Below are 19,742 nucleotides of genomic sequence, written 5' to 3'. Positions count from 1 at the left end.
TGAATTACACGCATAACTTGGGTGTTCGCCGCGTAATTAACAAAAATTATGAATCCAAGATAGATATTTTGAGTTAAATACCTTGGTCTAAGAATTATGATTAACTAGAAACAAGTTTGGAGGTCTCAAATACAAACGAGTCAAAATGTGGATTTTTAATAATAAGTCGAACGCTTAAAAATTTAGAAATTTATTAGTTTGAATGTCGGATAAAGAAACTACATGAGATGGAGAACCAAATTACGATTATGTAGGAAGAAACGGGAGATCAAACGGATACGCGGATTGAAAGATACGAAAGTTTTCGTGTCAAAAACGGCAAAAAAAATAAAAGAAAGGGACTGATACAAGGGCCACCGTAACTTACGGTGCCCACCGTAAGTTACGGTGGAGCTGAAATTGTTACGGTAGTTGCCTACTGAGTTACGGTGGGGGAATTTTCATACAGGAGCCACCGTAACTTACGGTGCCCACCGTAAGTTACGGTGGAGGCCAGTTTGTAGACCTTGTTTTTGGATCAAGAAATTAACGTTTGGATTTCCTTCCATTATCAATATCTTGTCTTGTACCATTGTTTAAACTATCAATACTAACATTTAAGCTGGTATTGATCGTAGGTGAATGTCGAGAGTCCCGGATGAAGATCAAGCGTCGAGCAAGAACCGAACACACGTTAAATGAAGCTTCCGCAAGTTGTTTCGTCATTATTCTAAAACGATGAATTAAATTACACTATGTTGTTTTGCTTCAAGTTTAGAAAAGTTTTAATAAACCCGTATTTTAGCATGAATGGTTAAATATAAATACTCAGTAATTTGTGATTATTTACGGAAATCGCTAAATTTATTTATGGTTGTTACACCATCCAAGGTTGACTCGATTAAGAACTGGCCTGCACCCTGTACACCAACAGAAATCCGCCAATTCTTGGGTTTGGTAGGATACTACAGAAGATTCATCAAGGATTTCTCCAAGATTGCGCAACCTCTCACTTCACTGACTCAGAAGGGTGTCACCTATTGTTGGGGTGATGCATAGGAGTCCGCGTTTTAGCACTTGAAAGATAGACTTTGTAGCGCGCCTATCCTCTCATTGCCTGAAGGCACAAATGATTTTGTGGTTTATTGCGACGCTTCCATCTATGGACTTGGTTGCGTGTTGATGCAACGTGACAAGGTCATTGCCTACGCATCGCGCCAACTTAAGGTTCACGAAAGGAACTACACTAAGCACGACTTGGAATTGGGAGCAGTTGTTTTCGCGCTAAAGATATAGAGACATTACCTGTACGGTACCAAGTGCACCATTTACACCGATCACAGGAGTCTCGAGCATATCTTCAAGCAAAAGGAGTTAAACATGCGTCAACGCCGATGGGTCGAGCTCTTAAATGATTATGAATGCACTATCAAATACCATCTGGGCAAGGCCAATGTTGTGGCCGACGCCCTCAGTCGAAAGGATTCTATACCTAAGCATGTACGTGCGTTACATCTTACTATTCACTCTAGCCTTCCCGCTCAGATTCGCGATGCTCAGGTTGAAGCATTGAAAGCAGAGAACATCAGGGCTGAGTCCTTATGAGGATCGAGACAGCGGCTAGAACTGTTAGGCCCTAAAGTGTGAGACTGACGCATCAAATTAATACAACGGGCTATGGTTACGAACTGGGCTTTACCGGGTTAGTTTATGTTAGGTTGTGGACCTTTACAGGTCACTTGGGCCAAGCTTTAGGCCATGTGGGCCAAGCAGGCCCAAGGGGAGCCCATGTAGGGACTTGGGCTTAAGTTAGTATATAAACAAGTTTACAACTTGTTTTAGGGTTTGAACCTTTGGATCTTCATTGTTACAGATTTCCTAGAGAGAGAGCTAGAGAATTCGATTTGGTTGTGAACACTTGTACCAGACGGTTTTGCTTTTCAAGTAATAGAATCGTGTGCAAGTGTTTAAAGGTGATTCATTGTGTTCTTCGTTTTTCATATTTTTCGGTTTTCTTGAATCATCTTGTGATTGGATTCCGCACTTTCACAAGATTAGGTTTGATATCATTGAAAGATCCGGTTATACGGGACTTACAAGTGGTATCAGAGCCAAAGAACCTATTTCTAGGCTCGGTGTGATATCAAAGATTCAAGATTTTGAATTTTTTTGTAAAAATTCATCAAGAACATTTATCGCGTTCTTCGTGTTCTTCGCGGTATTTGTAGTGTTCATCGAAATTCTATAAAAAATTAGTGTATTTTGGTGTTTTTGATTTTTCTAAAGTTGTCAAGATTTGAAAATTTTGATAAGTTTGAAAAAGGATTTAATCAATCCCAACTTTTTCGAAAAATCTGGTTGATTAGTTTGCTAAAAATTATTTGTTTCCTTGTTTAAAAATTGGAAATTCAAAATTCAAAATAATTTTTAACTTTCTTGATCAAAGTCGTGTAAAGCAGTAAAGGGTTTCCAACGGTTTCGAGTCCCAATTTTTAAGGAAACAACGGTTTCGAGTAGAGTTTCCCGAGTCATCGACTTCACAACATCACTCCAAGGTTTTGGCTGCATTCTTCACTGTTTGAGTCGCAACCATCTTCATCAAGAGTCGCAACCAGCAACTACCATCTGAGGTCTCGAGTCCCGCATCATCACTGTCTCGACTCAACATCATCAACACAAGGTCTCGAGTCATCTTCATCAACGGGCCTGAGTCGCAACCACTGTCTCTGAAAAGGTCGCCTCTTCATCACCTCCGTTGATCAGCATATATCTTGGCTGACTCGCAATCATCATCCAGTCGCAACCTCCACTGTCGCAACCACGGTTCCAAGTCCGAAGTTCCCGAGTCGCAACCACTGTCTCGACTCGCAACCGCTCTCAAGATCTCGACTCATCACAGTTTCGACTCATCTTGGTCTCGACTCTTCATCATCTGAGTCGCAACCTCTATTCTTTGCTAACAAGGTCTCGAGTCGCAATCATTTTGAGTTTCTGATTTCAAGTTGATAAGTCGCAATAACTGTCTCTGGTCATCTTTTAACCATTGTCATCATCGTCACTCACCAACCTTCGGAACCTGCAACTTCTCGTCTCCGTAGCTTCATCTCCATCTCCGACATTTCGTCACTGATCATATCCGACTAACACTTTCACCGATCACGTGTTTTTCTCCGTCCGCCGTCATCATATTTCCGATCACCTCCGGTCATCTTCTCCGATCATCTCCAAATTCATCAGTGATCACCACCGCTCATTCACCAGTCACCACAGTAGTTTGAAACGAAGAAGACGAAGTCGGCCGTTTTGAAATTGAAAATTAGGGTTTGGTTATTGGGTTTACGAAGAAGATAACATCTGATTTGTCGTTTATGTTTTAATAATAATAATTATAATAATTATTAATCATAAGGTCATCATTACTTAATCATTAATAATAATAGAAATAGTTTAGTTATATTGTTTAATTAATTAATTAATTTAAAAAAAAGGTTTATTAAAAAAAATCAAAAAAATAAAAAATAAAATAAAGTAAAATAAAAAAAGGTTTTTTTTTATTTGTGATAACGGTTTTGGCAGGTTTTGAGGCGCGATTTAGAAAGCGGGTTCGTTCATTCGATTGAAAGGGTTTGAGTTGGCGAGTACACGGGTTCTCGCTTTGAGTTTGTGTTGAGAAAATAGTAAAAAGCACACATTTTTGGGAGATCAAATCTTAAAATGTCTTCTAAAAGAGAGATGCTTGAGCAGGAATTTGAAGGATTCAGTTACTCATACGGTGAACCTATAGAAGCACTTACAGGTCGGTTTGCTGAACTGCTTTCTGAAATGGAAAAGGCAGAAATGGTGGTGTCTACTCGCATGAGCAACAGAAAGCTTCTGGAGGCTATAAAAGGGATTCCAGATCAGGCGAACTGTAGTTGGTTTCGCAATGCTAATCAGATAATAGTGACAACCGACTGCCACTGTTACAAAATGAAGTCAGATGAGCTAATCTCACTAATCAAATCCTATGGCAATGCTGACTCATCACAAAATTCAGCATTTATGTTTAACAAACCCCTGGCTCGAGAAATTACTAAAGAATGTGAAGAGATAATTTCTGTTTTTTGCACTCCTGAGTGTAGAGAAAGAAATGAGGCATATCGGTTACACAACGCTGAGTTGATTCAAGACTACAACGACATAAAAAATAAAAATTTTACTTTATCAAAGAATGAAAAGCTTTATAAAGATAAAATTGAAGCTCAGCGAAAAGACATCATCAAACTTAAGGATGATGTTAGTGTAAAAACAGCCCATTTCTTAGAGGCACAGGAGAAAGTGTGCATCTTGACCAAAGAACTGGAAGATATCAGAGAAAGATACCAGATTAACGAACTTAACATTAAGAAATTTGATTCTTCCAGCAAACTGGTCAAGAACTTTTGTGATCAGCAACTTGCATACAAGAAAAAGAAGGGGTGTGGGTTGGGATTCAATCAAGTTCCTCCTCCTTATAATGACAACTACACATATTTACCCATGACTGAGGAGGAATTGATGAATGAGAACAAGATGGCTTACGGTCCTAAAACTGATAAGTCATCAATCAACAGCAGACCTGTTGATAAACGAGCGACTCCTCCAATAAATTTTGTTGCTAAGGGTACAATTGATCCTAATGCTTCTTCTACATGTGCAGATGAAGTAGTTGAAGTAACGGTTGAAAAAGTAGCTGGGGAGGAACAAGCATCAGAGTCTAATGCTTCTGAAAATTTAATAAATGAAGCTAATCTAGACTCTATTGCGGCGTTTGATATTTTCAAATCAGATTTTCGCTCTGTGATTAATTTCAGGCCTGATGGTTTGGGCGAAAACGTTGATGCTTGTGTAACAGAGACTGAAACAGCAAACAAAACCAATGAGCCAGCTGAACCAGCAGATTCCAAATGCGAATCACCTGAAGCAGCTGATTCTGAGAAATTGGAATCAGTTGATTCTAGTGAATTCAGCTCAAGAGTGTCATGTGCAGAACCGTTTTGTGCTGAAAATTCGTCAAATGTTTCAGCTAAAGTTTCTGCTAAAGTTTCTGGTATTTCATCATATAAACCAGAACTCTCCAATTCTGTCAAAGCTGACGACATGAAGGAAGAAGTGAAGATTGACGTGACCAAGGCTCCAAGTGCGCAAGCTGAACAGTGTGAACCTTCTGTTAGTGATGAAAAGGCTCAAATCAAGCAACAAGAGCCGAAGCAAGCAAGTAAAGGACGCGGAAAGAAGAAGCCTAAACATCAAAGACAAGCAGGCTCTCCACAGTCCTCAACGGGCAGCAATAGTCCACAAAAGGCCCGTGTTGTGAAAAATACCTTTGTTAAGCCAGTCAGTAATGGCAAATGTGAAAAATATGCATTTGACTGTGCTAACAAAGCTTTCAGAAAGACTCGTGAGATTTCTGAACAAGACTTGCAGTCTCATCAAAACAAGAAGAATCAAAAGAAATCTCCACCACAGAAGGCCCCGGCAAACGATAAGTATAGACATCCAAATTCATCGTCGTCTGCAAGAAATGTGCAACAAAATCAAGCACAGAAAGGACCGGTTTGTCTTTCAGGGCCTGCAAGAGCAAATCCAGCTGATCAGAATGCCTTTTACGTAAAGAGACAAACATGCTTCAATTGCGGCATTGCTGGTCACATTGCAAGAAACTGCACACATTGTCCCTATGTACCCTATTATATGCAAAATCAGAGGGTTACACCAAAGGGTAACTACCATTCCAAGCCGATGAAGGTATCATCACCTAAGGCAATGAAGAATGTGAATCCCAAGGTTAAACCTTCTGATGGGGATTGGAACGCTGCTAAAAACAAACGCAAAGCTGTTCAGGAACAAAAATCTGTTTTCAAAACTCACAAACCTGAACAAGTTAAAGTTGCTCAACCGAAGGCAACAAACACGTTTGTTAGACCGAAACAGATTTGGAAACCCAAATCTAAAGCAGCAACGTCTCCAATCCTTGAGACAAAAGGGGACTTGTGTTTGAAGGAAGTGTCTTACTTTGATGCTTCAGGAAATCCCAGGACCACGATGGCCTGGGTACCCATGTCTTACTAATCTCCTTACTTTTCAGGAACAACCAAGGAGGAGCTGTTGACAATCTCTGGAATGTTGATAGCGGTTGTTCCAGAGATAAAACGGGTAACATTTCACTGTTGCAAAAAGTTCAAATTTTTTTTTACAGATGATGTGTTTCCTTTGGAGGAGATAAACGAAGTAAGAAATGATCAGCAAAAGGTACCGTTTAAATTCAGTACTTTGATTTGAATTTGATTAGTCTTCAATCTGATGATAGAACGGTTAAACAAAAATATTTTTCTCTCTTTTTCTTAGTTTATAACTTTGTATATAAAGTTTCCTTTCTCTAGTAAATGGTAAATTGCGCAAAAATCCAAGATTTATGCAAAAATTTAGGGGGAGAGAGAGACATATATAGAGTTTAGGGGGAGAAAACTCAGAAAAGAAAAATACAAAAAGAGTTTGCTGTATATATGTATTGCGTTGATAGGGGGAGAAAATGAGAAAAATACAAAAACATTAGAAAAATGAAAAAGTCAAAAAGAAAGATTGCATGATATGGGAAGTGAAATAAATGTTCGTGTTAAAGGGTTTGACTAACACATGTAAGGTGCCATAGCTGAAAAGACTAGGATCTACTGCGATATGTCGATAGGCTTGACGCTCAACATGATAAAAGATACTAAGTGATATAAACATAACGAACTATGTACCATGTGGGTAACATACCAACGGCGTATGATTTTATGGTCTTAAATCTTGCATTGATAGATAGCTAACATCTGACGTTTCGGGTCTTTATATTGTTGAATCATCCGGGGATATCTTGGTTGTTCTTCTGCTCAGAACTAAAATTGTACATGACCCCAAGAAAGAAAGTCACTTGGAATTAGCTCATTTCTATTTGAATGTCTGTATATTGTCCCGATACACACAATTTTGATCTGATTCTGAAATCTTTTCTGAAAAAGTCGTGTACCTCCTCTGCTGCATCCAGATACATGCTGACCTGGAGGTGCTAGGCAACGACAGCTTCTGCTGCATCCAGATACATGCTGACCTAGCTGTACGTTGTCGTGCTATAGATCTAATACACCCGAAAGAGGCCCTCTAGTGCCCAAAAGAAACCCCAAGAAACCTATATCAAATTGAGAAAAACTCATTTGATCTGTATATTATACCATCTCTGCAAAAGATCTATTCTATTCTCTTCTCAACCTATTCCCAGTTGAGATTTCAGAAATCTGGATTGGACTTGTGAAATATGTGGTAGGGAAGATACTTGCATGATAGAGTGTGCTGTTTATATTTCCGGGATTTGATTAGTACTTATTTGGGTGTTCATTGTTAAGAAATCAAAACATGATAAAACAGATTATATGCAGACCTAGGCACAGTCAGGATATCTTAAAGGATGACATCAGTATACTCACCTGCTACGATGAACCGTCGTGCTTACCTTGATCGTGGGGGTATGCCTTGGAATGGGACACACGGGTATAATAGTATAATATTACCTTTAACATATCACGAAGTTGAAAAATTGAAAGTTGAGCGTTAAATTTTAAGTGGACAAACATATTGGCAATTGCATAGACCAGTTTGATTAGGCTCGTACTGAAAAGTGTTCCTTAGTCTGCCTGAGAACGAATTTTGATCCCATTGCAATTGTAATTGTATATTATGGTAGTTGTTTATATTTTGAGTTTTATTTGCTTTTAGTTGTTTTAAATTAAAAAAATCTATAAAATCAAAAATCTAAAAATAGAGTGCTTATTTGTTTTTCTTAAAATTAAAAATATAACCGTTCTTGAAGATTTGACTGATCATCAAAAGTTAAAAGAATTTAAATTGTGAAATTTTATGTACCTAATGTTCATGTGGTACTCTCCCTGTTGCATAAGAAATGTTTGCTTATGAGTTTGTGAGCATGTGCAGAACTTGATTTCAATCAAGAACAGGGGTTGATAAAGACTGAGATGCTGTTAATTACTGAAGAAGCCTGAAGCAGCACAACAACAAGATGTACCTGAGTCAGAAGAACCGGATACGAAACGCCGTCTGACAGTGAAAGTACATTTTAAGAAGTACCATGAACCTGCTTGAAAGAGAAAGACTGAAGAAGAAAAGAGCTGCTGAGAATCCTCCTCTCACATTCTTTCTGACAGAGAATTTTCAAGCAAAGCTGATCGACATCCTGATATGAAGCTAACCACAAGAGCTGAAGGAAAGAGACCCAGTGCTGAGAGTTCAGAAGTCAAGAACTTCCACAACATCTGCAGCATAGCGTCAACCATATATTTCGTTGAAGACGTTGCTGAATTCAAGTTGAAGACAATTTGATGGCATCAGTCTAGGGGGAGATTGTTAGGCCCTAAAGTGTGAGACTGACGCATCAAATTAATACAACGGGCTATGGTTACGAACTGAGCTTTACCGGGTTAGTTTATGTTAGGTTGTGGACCTTTACAGGTCACTTGGGCCAAGCTTTAGGCCATGTGGGCCAAGCAGGCCCAAGGGGAGCCCATGTAGGGACTTGGGCTTAAGTTAGTATATAAACAAGTTTACAACTTGTTTTAGGGTTTGAACCTTTGGATCTTCATTGTTACAGATTTCCTAGAGAGAGAGCTAGAGAATTCGATTTGGTTGTGAACACTTGTACTAGACGGTTTTGCTTTTCAAGTAATAGAATCGTGTGCAAGTGTTTAAAGGTGATTCATTGTGTTCTTCGTTTTTCATATTTTTCGGTTTTCTTGAATCATCTTGTGATTGGATTCTGCACTTTCACAAGATTAGGTTTGATATCATTGAAAGATCCGGTTATACGGGACTTACAAGAACAAAAGGAAAACGACGCCTACAATGTTAACGGACGCATCTGGGTTCCATTTTATGGAGGCTTACGCGAGCTTGTGATGGATGAAGCACATAAGTCTCGTTATTCAGTACATCCTGGTTCGGATAAGATGTACCACGACCTTAAGACTACATACTGGTGGCCCGGTATGAAAGCCAACATAGCAACCTACGTCAGTAAATGCTTGACTTGTGCTAGGGTCAAGGTCGAATACCAGAAACCATCAGGCCCACTCCAATAACCAGAGATACCTAAATGGAAATGGGAGCAAATTTCCATGGATTTCGTTACTGGCCTGCCCAGATCTCAACGCGGAAACGATACCATTTGGGTGATCGTGGATCAACTGACCAAGTTTGCACATTTTCTGGCTATCAAGAAAACGGATAAGTTTTCTACTCTAGCAGACATTTACCTAAAGGAAGTAGTATCAAGGCACGGAGTGCCAACCTCCATCATTTCTGATCATAACCCACGTTTTACGTCCGAACTGTGGCAAGCTATGCACAAGTCTTTTGGCTCACGTTTAGATATGAGCACCGCTTATCACCCACAGACGGATAGGCAATCTGAACGCACCATCTAAACCCTTGAAGACATGCTTCGGGCATGTGTAATCGACTTTGGTAACGGCTGGGAAAAGCATCTCCCGTTAGTGGAGTTTTCATCTAACAACAGTTACCACACTAGCATCCAGGCCGCTCCGTTCGAGGCGTTGTACGGACGGAAATACCGATCACCTCTTTGTTAGGCAGAGGTTGGCGACAGTCAAATCACTGGCCCAGAACTTGTAGTAGATACAACCGAAAAGATTGCTCAGATACGACAACGAATGGCGGCAGCTCGTGACCGTCAGAAAAGCTATGCGGATAAGCGAAGAAAGCTACTCAAAGTCTCACCTTGGAAAGGTGTAGTCCGTTTTGGCAAACGAGGCAAGCTCAATCCGCGTTATGTCGGACTGTTCGAAATCATTGAGAAAATTGGCAAGGTGGCCTACAGGTTGAATCTACCTGAAGAACTCAGCGGAGTTCACAACGTATTCCACGTCTCATATCTGAAGAAGTGTCTGTCAGACGAGACCCTCATAGTTCCTCTCAAGGAGCTCACTATCGACGACCAGCTGCGATTCGTCGAAGAACCAGTAGAGATTACGGATCGAGATGTTAAGATTCTCTAGCGTACCAGAATACCTCTTTGTAGGATCGTGATCTTGACCCGATTGAGTCGTTCAGAGGTGTTCTCCTATGTTTCAGGTGCGGAATAACAAGAAACTTAGGTAGAAATAGCTTGCACTTCACTTTAATCCACTGTTTTATTGATTTGTCAACGTTTACAGCTCAATCGTCACACCGGCAGCAGCTCGGTATGGAAATCGTCAAAGGTTACAAATGAGTTCGCTTCAAGGGTATATATAGTGTTCAGGTTTCGCTTCAAGTGACATGATCACTGAAGCGGAACCTCATGCGAACACATAAGCGGAACCACATGTTCAACCAAGCGAAACCTATCTCTAAAGACCCTATAAGCGAAACCTCTTCCTAAAACACAAACATTCTCTTGTTTTCTCGTAAAACACGCCCTAATCTATACAATGTAATGTTTGACTAGATCCAAGATGAAATCAAAAGATGTAGTGCACCAACAGACTCCCCCTCAGATGTTGATGGAGTCGTTCATCAATACACACCATGCTGTGTCTTCACATCTTCAGTCTTGATTAGTCTCTGGGCTTTTCTTTCTCTCTTCCTATCTTTACCAACAGACTCCCCCTCACGATTTGCTGGCATTCCTTTGATCTTCAGCAACATCTTCAGGATCTTTGTCTGACCTTCATAGATTCTCAGGATCGATCAACCTGGCTCAAACAGAGGCCTTCAGAAATTGAAACCTGGCACTCTATCTTCAGATCCAAGATCAAACCTGACTAAACCTGCACATTCTTAACTCAGCAGTAAGATTTATAGTTTTAACAAATTGAGTGCATCAATACTAACTCTCTCTCAAATCCATGTGCACCAACATAAACTCCTTCTCAAAATAACTCTTCCACAGATTATGATGAACCACTTGAAGATTTGACAGATATCTTTTGATAATTAGAAGCACTCCCCCTCACAACAATGTCATCATGTCTAGCACTCGGAATTTTGAAAATCAGCTTTCCAATATCAGTTTGTCAAAAATCTTTTTGGATTTTTTTTTAAACTTTATGCTAAAACACACTGAAAATCTTTTTGGATTTTGTAACAAAGAAAAATACAGTAAAGAAATATTTACAGACATATTATATGAGTTCGTGTAAGAGGATCATATTAGTTTATGAGACATGTCACTAACATCGTTAAGCTTCATTTCATTTTAAGTTCTAAACAATTCACCTAGATTGTCAGTATATAGGTCCATTGAAATTTTCACACAAAGTTCAATTGATCCGAGATACGATGTTAATGTCTTAGATACTGACTTATTCGTGTGTCCCACTACTTGAATATACTCCCGTATCCAGATCCCAATATTCAGTCTTACAGGTGAGTATACCACAGCTGATATCTGTATAGGGGTTAGATGCGAGGGTCGTGAGAGCTCAGGTCGATACTTCCGTATACGCAGAGAGATGACGGCTTCGACTTTTGGTGTGTCCCCTTTAGAGGATCTTTTTGATTTCAACAGCAGCGACTATCAATTTTATTGTTTCATTAGCATGCTGAGGGCGAAGCTATGTTGGACCGTTGTTTTGACCCGAAAAGTCAGTCAAGGTAGTTAATCTTCGTATATAAAGGCGGAATCAGTATATATGAAGTAATACAGCTTGTCCTTTCAATTCCTATGCTTTTTATTGCTTTCTGAAATGATTTTGACAGAGTTCCGTTCCACAAGCACACACATACGTTACTAGATCCGCTCGAATGAACACCACTGTATATAGGCCTAGCTGGTTCGCTCATATGGATAACCATATGAGCAGACCTGTATCAATGACACAAAAGCGAACCATCCTGTTGACCTAAAAGCGAACCTGACTAACCCTATGAGCGGACCTACTTCTATTTTGTACATAAAAGCGAACCTACATTATACAACTCATAATTTGACATTCTAGACCCTCTGTTGACCTATCTTGACCTAAGACTTCATTTAGACGTAGTCAACAGACATCCTATGCATCAACAGACTCCCCCTTGGATGTTGACGTAGTCTTTATCAGTCTTTCGCTCCTGAGTCTTCGGTCTTGGTCTTTTCTCCGACTCTGTCTTCTCCTCGTAAGCATTCTTCACAGGTTCCAGTATTAACACCTGGCTCTGACTTCCATCTTCCCTTTAGCAGTTGATCCAGACTCCCCCTTGCACAGACTCCCCCTCTCAGTATGCTGGGATCTTGAGATATCTGGTTCAAGTTTTGACAATTTGCCTCTGTTGGGAATAGTGAAGTCTCCAAACCTATTACTCAACCAATAACATTACAATCTATCTTTTCAAACAATGAAACACAAACTTAATCAGCTTTAGAAATCCACTCAAGTATTCAAGTTCAAATTAATGACCCTGATCACTTGATTAATCTACCAAGTTCAATTTAATGACCCTGGTTGATCTTTTGACGAATCAAACTGATATAGAAAAATCATTTTCAACTTTTTCTGAAAATAACAAGTATCAAGTTAATGAACTTGTTTTTGACTTTGAAAACAATCAAACTTCCAACAATGTAAGCTCTCCTCATTTTCAGCTCAGAATCTCCTGCATCTGCTTCATCTTTCTAGAATCCGACAATCATCTTTCCACTCTGGTTTGTCTACAATAAAGCAGAAATAAAATCTTTTTGGATTTTTAATGTGATCTAAACTAAGAAATGGAATAACAGAAAACTTAAATTGCAGAAAGTAAACTATTTACAAGTTTATTTTTGGCGAGCGTGTCAGGGAATCATATCAGCTTTTCAGACAGATTACAAGAACCGTTAAGCTACATTTCATACTCAGACTTAAACAATTCACCTCGATTGTCGATGTCACACCCCGACCACGTAAAACAACAAATCGTGGCGGAAACGTCGGGGAGTGTTGTAACAGAATCATTGTTTCACAACCATGGATCAAATAGTTTTGTTTTATTAAATTATTGAACTCAATGTTTTGGTACAATTCAGATAAATACAAATAATTGTTTCTCAGTTTTAAAGTCGCTAAGGCACAAGTCCATCCTATGTGCAGCATGCATCAACAATCATCACAAAGCAGTACCTGAAACATATATGAAAATAGGTACGTCAGCATAAAAATGCCTGTGAGTAACATAGGATTTTATGAATTAGATTCATGGCTTTGGATAAAGGAGGAAAAGGTTTTATGTTTTCAAAATAGCCATGAATCCAATGTAAAAAGTTTTGTTTCTGAAAACGTGTCGTTTTGTAAAAGGGTTTATAGTATATACAAAATGTACTTTGGTTTTGGAAAGTTTGTATAAATAGTATAACAAAGTATACTTTAGTTTTGAAATAGTTAATAGGTAGTATATCGAAATATACTTTAGTAATTAAAATATTAGATTTGGTAGTATATCTCAAGTATACTTTAGTTTAATGATAAAAGTATTGGTAGTATATCAAATTATACTTTGGTTTATGAAATAACAAAGTAGGTAGTATATCAAACTATACTTTAGTAAACAGTAGCATATCAAACTATGCTTTGGATAGTATATCAAAATATACTTTGGTTTAAAATAACAAGATTGGTAGTATATCAAACTATACTTTGGTAAACAGTAGCATATCAAACTATGCTTTTGGTAATTAACAAAGTAGTATGTTAAAACATATGTTGGATTTTGTACTTAGTATATCAAAATATACTTTGGTAGATCACATTTGAGAGCACATCAAACTGTACTTTTGTAGTATATCAACATATACAAAAAGAGTGTGATTTGGTATTCAATCATGCCTTAGTGTATCAAACTACACTTTGGAGACTATAGAAACACCACAAAGGCAATTTCTATTTGGTTAAAATTTGGTTTCTGACATTCTATACAACAGGAATGGGGTGTCTAGTCCTATAGCGCTATATCATACTACCAATCGGCTGGGTGAATGTATAAAAATGGTACAATCCAACAATTTGTTTATTAAGTTTTGGAAAATCAGTGTTTAAACCATAGGTAATTGTTTAATTTGTCAAAAGAATATGTATTAAGCATGTGTAATCATATAGTTTAAAATCAGGAAAATAACAGATAGGCATATATGTTTCACCCCAAAACAATTGAAAACAGTAAAAGAGGGGACTATGTACTCACTTGAGATTGCAAGTATCCTTGATTAAGTGTCCTAACCAAGCTCGGGAAATCAAGGAATCAAGTGGCACCTAGTATGGATCACTATGTTAAACAATCGGATCCTAAATCGGGAGATAGGATAGAATGAAGTTCTATAAATCAAATGAGTATTGCAACTCATATGGTATGATTTAATAGAGCTAGCATTCTGATTTGGAAGGTCTACCTAAGTGCTTTTGACCCGTTTCGACCCATTATGGTAGTATAAGCCACTATAATGCGTCGTTTGCGTAAAACTATGTTCGAATGGTTAACTATGTGCTATGTCAAGTCTTACATGCCCAATTATCCCTATACATGTTACTAAATCAGATTATATGTCGAAAATATGTTCACATAATCAAAATACGGATTTTAGCTTCAAAAGGGCATTTTGGTCATTTCCTATGGGCATACAAGCTAACTAGCAAATGACTAACCAATCCTAGGTGATCATAAGGTTATAACCTCAGTGGTTATTCCCTATGAAACTATGATCACTTACTAAGCTTGGTCGGATCCTAAAGATCGACCAAACGGGTCGGGTTCGAAAGTGTAAGCGGTTGTTTAGACCGCTTACCTTACGACCCTAAACAAGCACAAACTAATAGTGTCGAGTTAAACATGTCAAAACATGTTTAACCTACTGATTTGGTATCAAAACAAAGTGTTTTGATACCCTAAAGTAGTTCCGTTGCAAAATGCGTGCTAAAACGCATTTTGACCGAAACTTTGACTCGACACTACAACTAGTTAACGTGCTAATCAGCGGCTATAATCACGAAGGATTATAACTATCGTGATTACAATCACGTTTCAAAGTTCAATTGAACTTTGACTTGACCAATTGATGGTCAAAACCGAAAGTCAAACTGTTGGCCAAATGTTTGACTTTCTGCACTACATCAAGAAAAAGCAATAAAAAGAATGAAAGAAGCTCACTAAGGGTCCTTGCTATCTTTTCAATAAGAAGACAAAGTCCCAATTCAGCTTAGGAGAGCTCCAAAGCAGATGTGAAGGAGAGAAAGAATGAATGAGCAATGAACAAGTGAATGGAGTGGCCTATTTATACTTGTTGGTGACCAACAAGATCATGACAAGTGGTTTGTTTATCCATTAAGCAATGAATCACAACCATACAAGTGTTAGGGACAGCTGGTATTACTTGGAGAGCACATAAACTTGCCCATCACACAAAGAAATTACAAGTTTGGTCCCTGAATTAACAAACTGTTGCTGAAAACAGACTTTCTGCCCAGATGTGATGGTCTCGTAGCGCGACGGCATAGGCAGGGGATGGTCGCGCTACGCTACCATGTGTCTGATTCAGCAAGTTTCAAATAATTACAGTTTTGGTCCCTACACGTGTTTAAAGCCTTTTTCGATGCGTTTAAACCCCGTTAACCTCATTTCAAGGCTCTAAAATGAAGTTAAAGTATAGGGGACTCAAAACATGCTCAAAAATATCTCGGATGTCGGTTCGTTTGATCGTACAATCGCGTTGTTCGGTTAATTACGACGGAAGTCGTAACGAACGCAAAATCGATCCAAATTAAGCGACGAATGAAATTTTTGCATGCTGATCACTAAAATAAAAATATTTTAGTGTGTACAAAAATTTTGGATGTCCAGATGTGGTCAGAACGTAAGATATGCGCGAAAATGCAAACTTATGTCGTTTTTGACACTTTTAGCCCCTGTAAGATCATATAAGCATGTTTTCGCACACCGAACCTATCAAAGCTTATTTCTAAGCTATGTTTAGGTTATATATGGTATGTTTAGCTTATGATCAAGTTCCGGACTATTCGTTACCTTACGAATCGGTATAGTTTCGCAGTTTGACGCAAATAGTCCCTGCGATCGAATAAACTTGTTTTTGCCATACCAAACCTTCCAAAACTTATTTCTAAGTTATGTAAAGGTCATTTAAAGTATGTTAAGCCTATTTCACTATTCCGGAGTGTTTGTCGCGCTAAACTGATTACGTTTACGCACCAGTGCGCATATAACTTTCCAGAAAGCGATTTAAAGCTCGGAATTGAACAAGAATTGATATGTGCAAAGGATACACATATTTATACAAATCCCAGGTATGAAACACAATGTTTCATAGGTTTGGCATTTGTTTGGTGTTCGTGATGACACAGGTGTTACAGTCGATATACTGATCCATCTTAAATTCTCACACAAACTTCAATCTATTCAGGATACAGTTTAAGTGTCTTAAGAACTTAGATCAATTCATGTGTCCCACCTCTTGAATATACTCCCGTATCCAGAATCCCAGATATTTAGTCTTACAGGTGAGTATACCACAGATGATATCTGTAAGGGGTTAGGTGCGAAACCGTGAGAGCTCAGGTCAGAACTTCCGTTCAGCAGAGAGATGACGGCTCGACTTTTGGTGTGTCCCCTTTAGAGGATCTTTTAATTACAACAGCAGCGACTATCAATTTTATTGTTTCATCAGCTTGCTGAGGGCGATGCTATGTTTCAAGCATTTTGCAGAAAGTATTATTCAGGGACTAGGTCAGTACTTCCATACAGCAGAAGTCCCGGAATAATACCCCAGATATCACTGAGTATAAAGACCTAGTATCTCAGAATATGGGACCTTTCAAACGAGATTTCAGGGGTTACCTATATATCCAAGTAGTGTTCCCCACGAATTTCACAAGTTTGAAATTTTAGGTTTATATCTTGAATAAATCTACTAAATGTACGAAAACCTATCGACACATCGTTAGTGAGACTATTTAACTCATTTTGACTTTCCAAATCTTTAGCATACTGTAATTGTCTAGCTGATGTACAATCATTTTCCCTATATACACAAGCTCTTTTTCAATTTTATCATGTTTTTGTATTTTTGCATTTTTGCATTTTTTATTGTTTTTGTATTTTCTGAAAATAAACTATGTACAACTATCTATCTCCCCCTAAATACCAAAACACGTAAAAAATCGACAAACCAACGCAGATTGTTTCTCGTCTTCATCCGCAACAGTACTCTCATCAACGCTCACAATTCCATCCGACACCGAAAGCAATTTCATACCATTAAGTTTTAACAAATATTGAAACCGATTTTTATCAAAAGCTTTGGTATGCAAATCAGCTTTTTGTTCGTCAGTGTGGATTTTCTCAATTCGTATTAACTTTTTCTCGAAGCAATCGCGAATAAAGTGATGACGAATCTCTATATGTTTAGTTTTAGCGTGATGTACTGGATTTTTAGTAATATTAATTGCGGCCTCATTATCAACAAACAGAGGTGTGTTAAGAAACTGCAAACCATAGTCGCGCATCTGTTGCTGTATCCACAGGATCTGAGAGCAGCAACTGCTAGCAGAAACATACTCCGCTTCACATGTAGATAACGCCACAGACGTTTGTTTCTTACACTGCCAGGTAATCAATCTCGGACCAAAGAACTAGCATCCTGCAGTTGTTGATTTCGCATTGACTTTGCAGCATCCGAAATCCGAATCGGAATACCCTTCGAGCGTAAAATCGCCTTTCCTAGGATACCATAACCCCAATGACGGAGTACCTTTCAGGTAACGTAATATCCTTTTGACAATAATCATGTGCGATGCTCTCGGGTTAGACTGAAATCTTACTGCGAGGCACGTTGGGTACATGATATTAGGACGTGAAGCAGTCAGATACATCAAAGAACCGATCATGGAACGGTAGAATGTTTCATCAGCCCTGTCTCCGGTGAGATCTGGGTGAATCCCATGATTAGTCGCAAGTGGGGTAGCAGCTGGAGTAGAACTTGACATTCCAAATTTCTCTAGAATATCATGCACGTACTTCGTTTGATGAATGAAAATTCCCTCAGGAAGTTGTTCAACTTGTAGACCCAGAAAGAATTTCATCTCCCCCATTGATGACATTTCGAATTTCTGCTTCATCACCTGTTCGAAATCTTTGCACAATTTCTCATTCGTTGACCCAAAAATTATATCGTCCACATAAATTTGTACTATCAGAAGATGACCATCAACGACTTTAGTGAAGAGAGTGGCATCCACTTTTCCACGTATGAACTGGTTAGTGAGTAGGTGTTAAGACAAATTCTCGTACCAGGCTCTCGGCGCCTGATGTAGACCATACAACACTTTGTCCAGCAGATAAACTTTGTTCTTGTGGATTGCGTCAGTAAAGCCCGGCGGCTGACCAACATAAAGCTCCTCTTTGACCTTCCCATAAAGAAACGCTGACTTTACATCCAACTGATATACTTTGAAATTCTTCCAAGACGCAAATGCTAGGAAAATTCTGATAGCCTCTAGTCATGCGACAGGAGCATAGACTTCGGTAAAATCAATCCCTTCCTGTTGACTAAAGCCCTGAACAACGAGTCGAGCTTTGTTCCTTACAACCACTCCTCTGTCGTCCCTCTTACATTTGAAAACCCATTTTGTATTGATTTTCCTTTGACCATCCGGCAAATCAACTAACTTCCACACCCCCAATTTTTCAAACTGACTTAACTCTTCTTGCATTGCTATGACCCAAGAGTCTTCAGTAAGCGCCTCTTTGTAAGTTCTGGGTTCGACCTGCGAGATAAAACAACTTAATGAAAATTCAGTTTGTAAAGGTGCTACTGTAGAATAAAAACATGTTAAGCCCTGGTCAATTTGACGTCTCATGCGAACGCCCGATTGCAATTCTCCTATGATCAACTCCTCTGGATGATAAGAAAGAGTTCGCGGCATCACTTCGCTTGGAATATCTACATTTCCCTCCAGATTAGTAACATTCTGCTCTGCATCTTGTTCACCAACTTGGTTTGCTTGACTTGACAACTGGATCTGCTCCCCCTCAAGATCTGAATCACCATGGTCAAATACTGGCATGTTATCAGCTTCTTGATCATCATTCACCTCCGACTGATTACCAGGAGCAACTTCATCATCATGTTCACCAGCATTACTAGGACCTGCTTCATCGTCATTTGAAGTTTCCCGAGGTCTTTCAGAATACTCCGCTGGAAACCTGAGCTGCGACTCATACTCTCGCAAAATATCCAGCTCATCAAAGAAATCTTCATCTTCCTCTGATTCTTCTCTCATGGCAAACGAATCCCAAAGTTTGTCATAATGATATCGCCATGAATCACCAGGATTCTGTGGCGGCATAGTGTAACCTTGACATTCAACATTCGCTGCTTCAATAATCCGCTTTTCGCTTGGAACGAAGACACGTCGTGTAGGACTTGAATAGCCAACAAAGATACCCTCAATGCTCTTCGGACCAAACTTTCCATTAGGCTCTATCACCGTACAGGGAGATCCAAACGGTTCTAGATACTTCAAATTCGGCTTGCGGTTATTGATTAGCTCAAAACACGTTTTGTTGAACTTCTTTACAGTAAGAACTCTGTTGAGAGTATAGCATGCAGCAGAAACAGCTTCAGCCCAGAAATTAATTGGTAACTTAGAGTCTGCAAGCATTGTTCTGGCTGTCTCGATTAGCGTCCGGTTTTTGCGTTCTGCAACTCCATTCTGCTGCGGAGTGTACGGAGC

Source organism: Helianthus annuus, chromosome 10 (genome assembly GCF_002127325.2).
Source record: "Helianthus annuus cultivar XRQ/B chromosome 10, HanXRQr2.0-SUNRISE, whole genome shotgun sequence".
Lineage (NCBI taxonomy): Eukaryota > Viridiplantae > Streptophyta > Magnoliopsida > Asterales > Asteraceae > Helianthus > Helianthus annuus.
The sequence above is the reverse complement of the archived record's forward strand: the minus strand, read 5'-3'. Positions refer to the sequence as shown.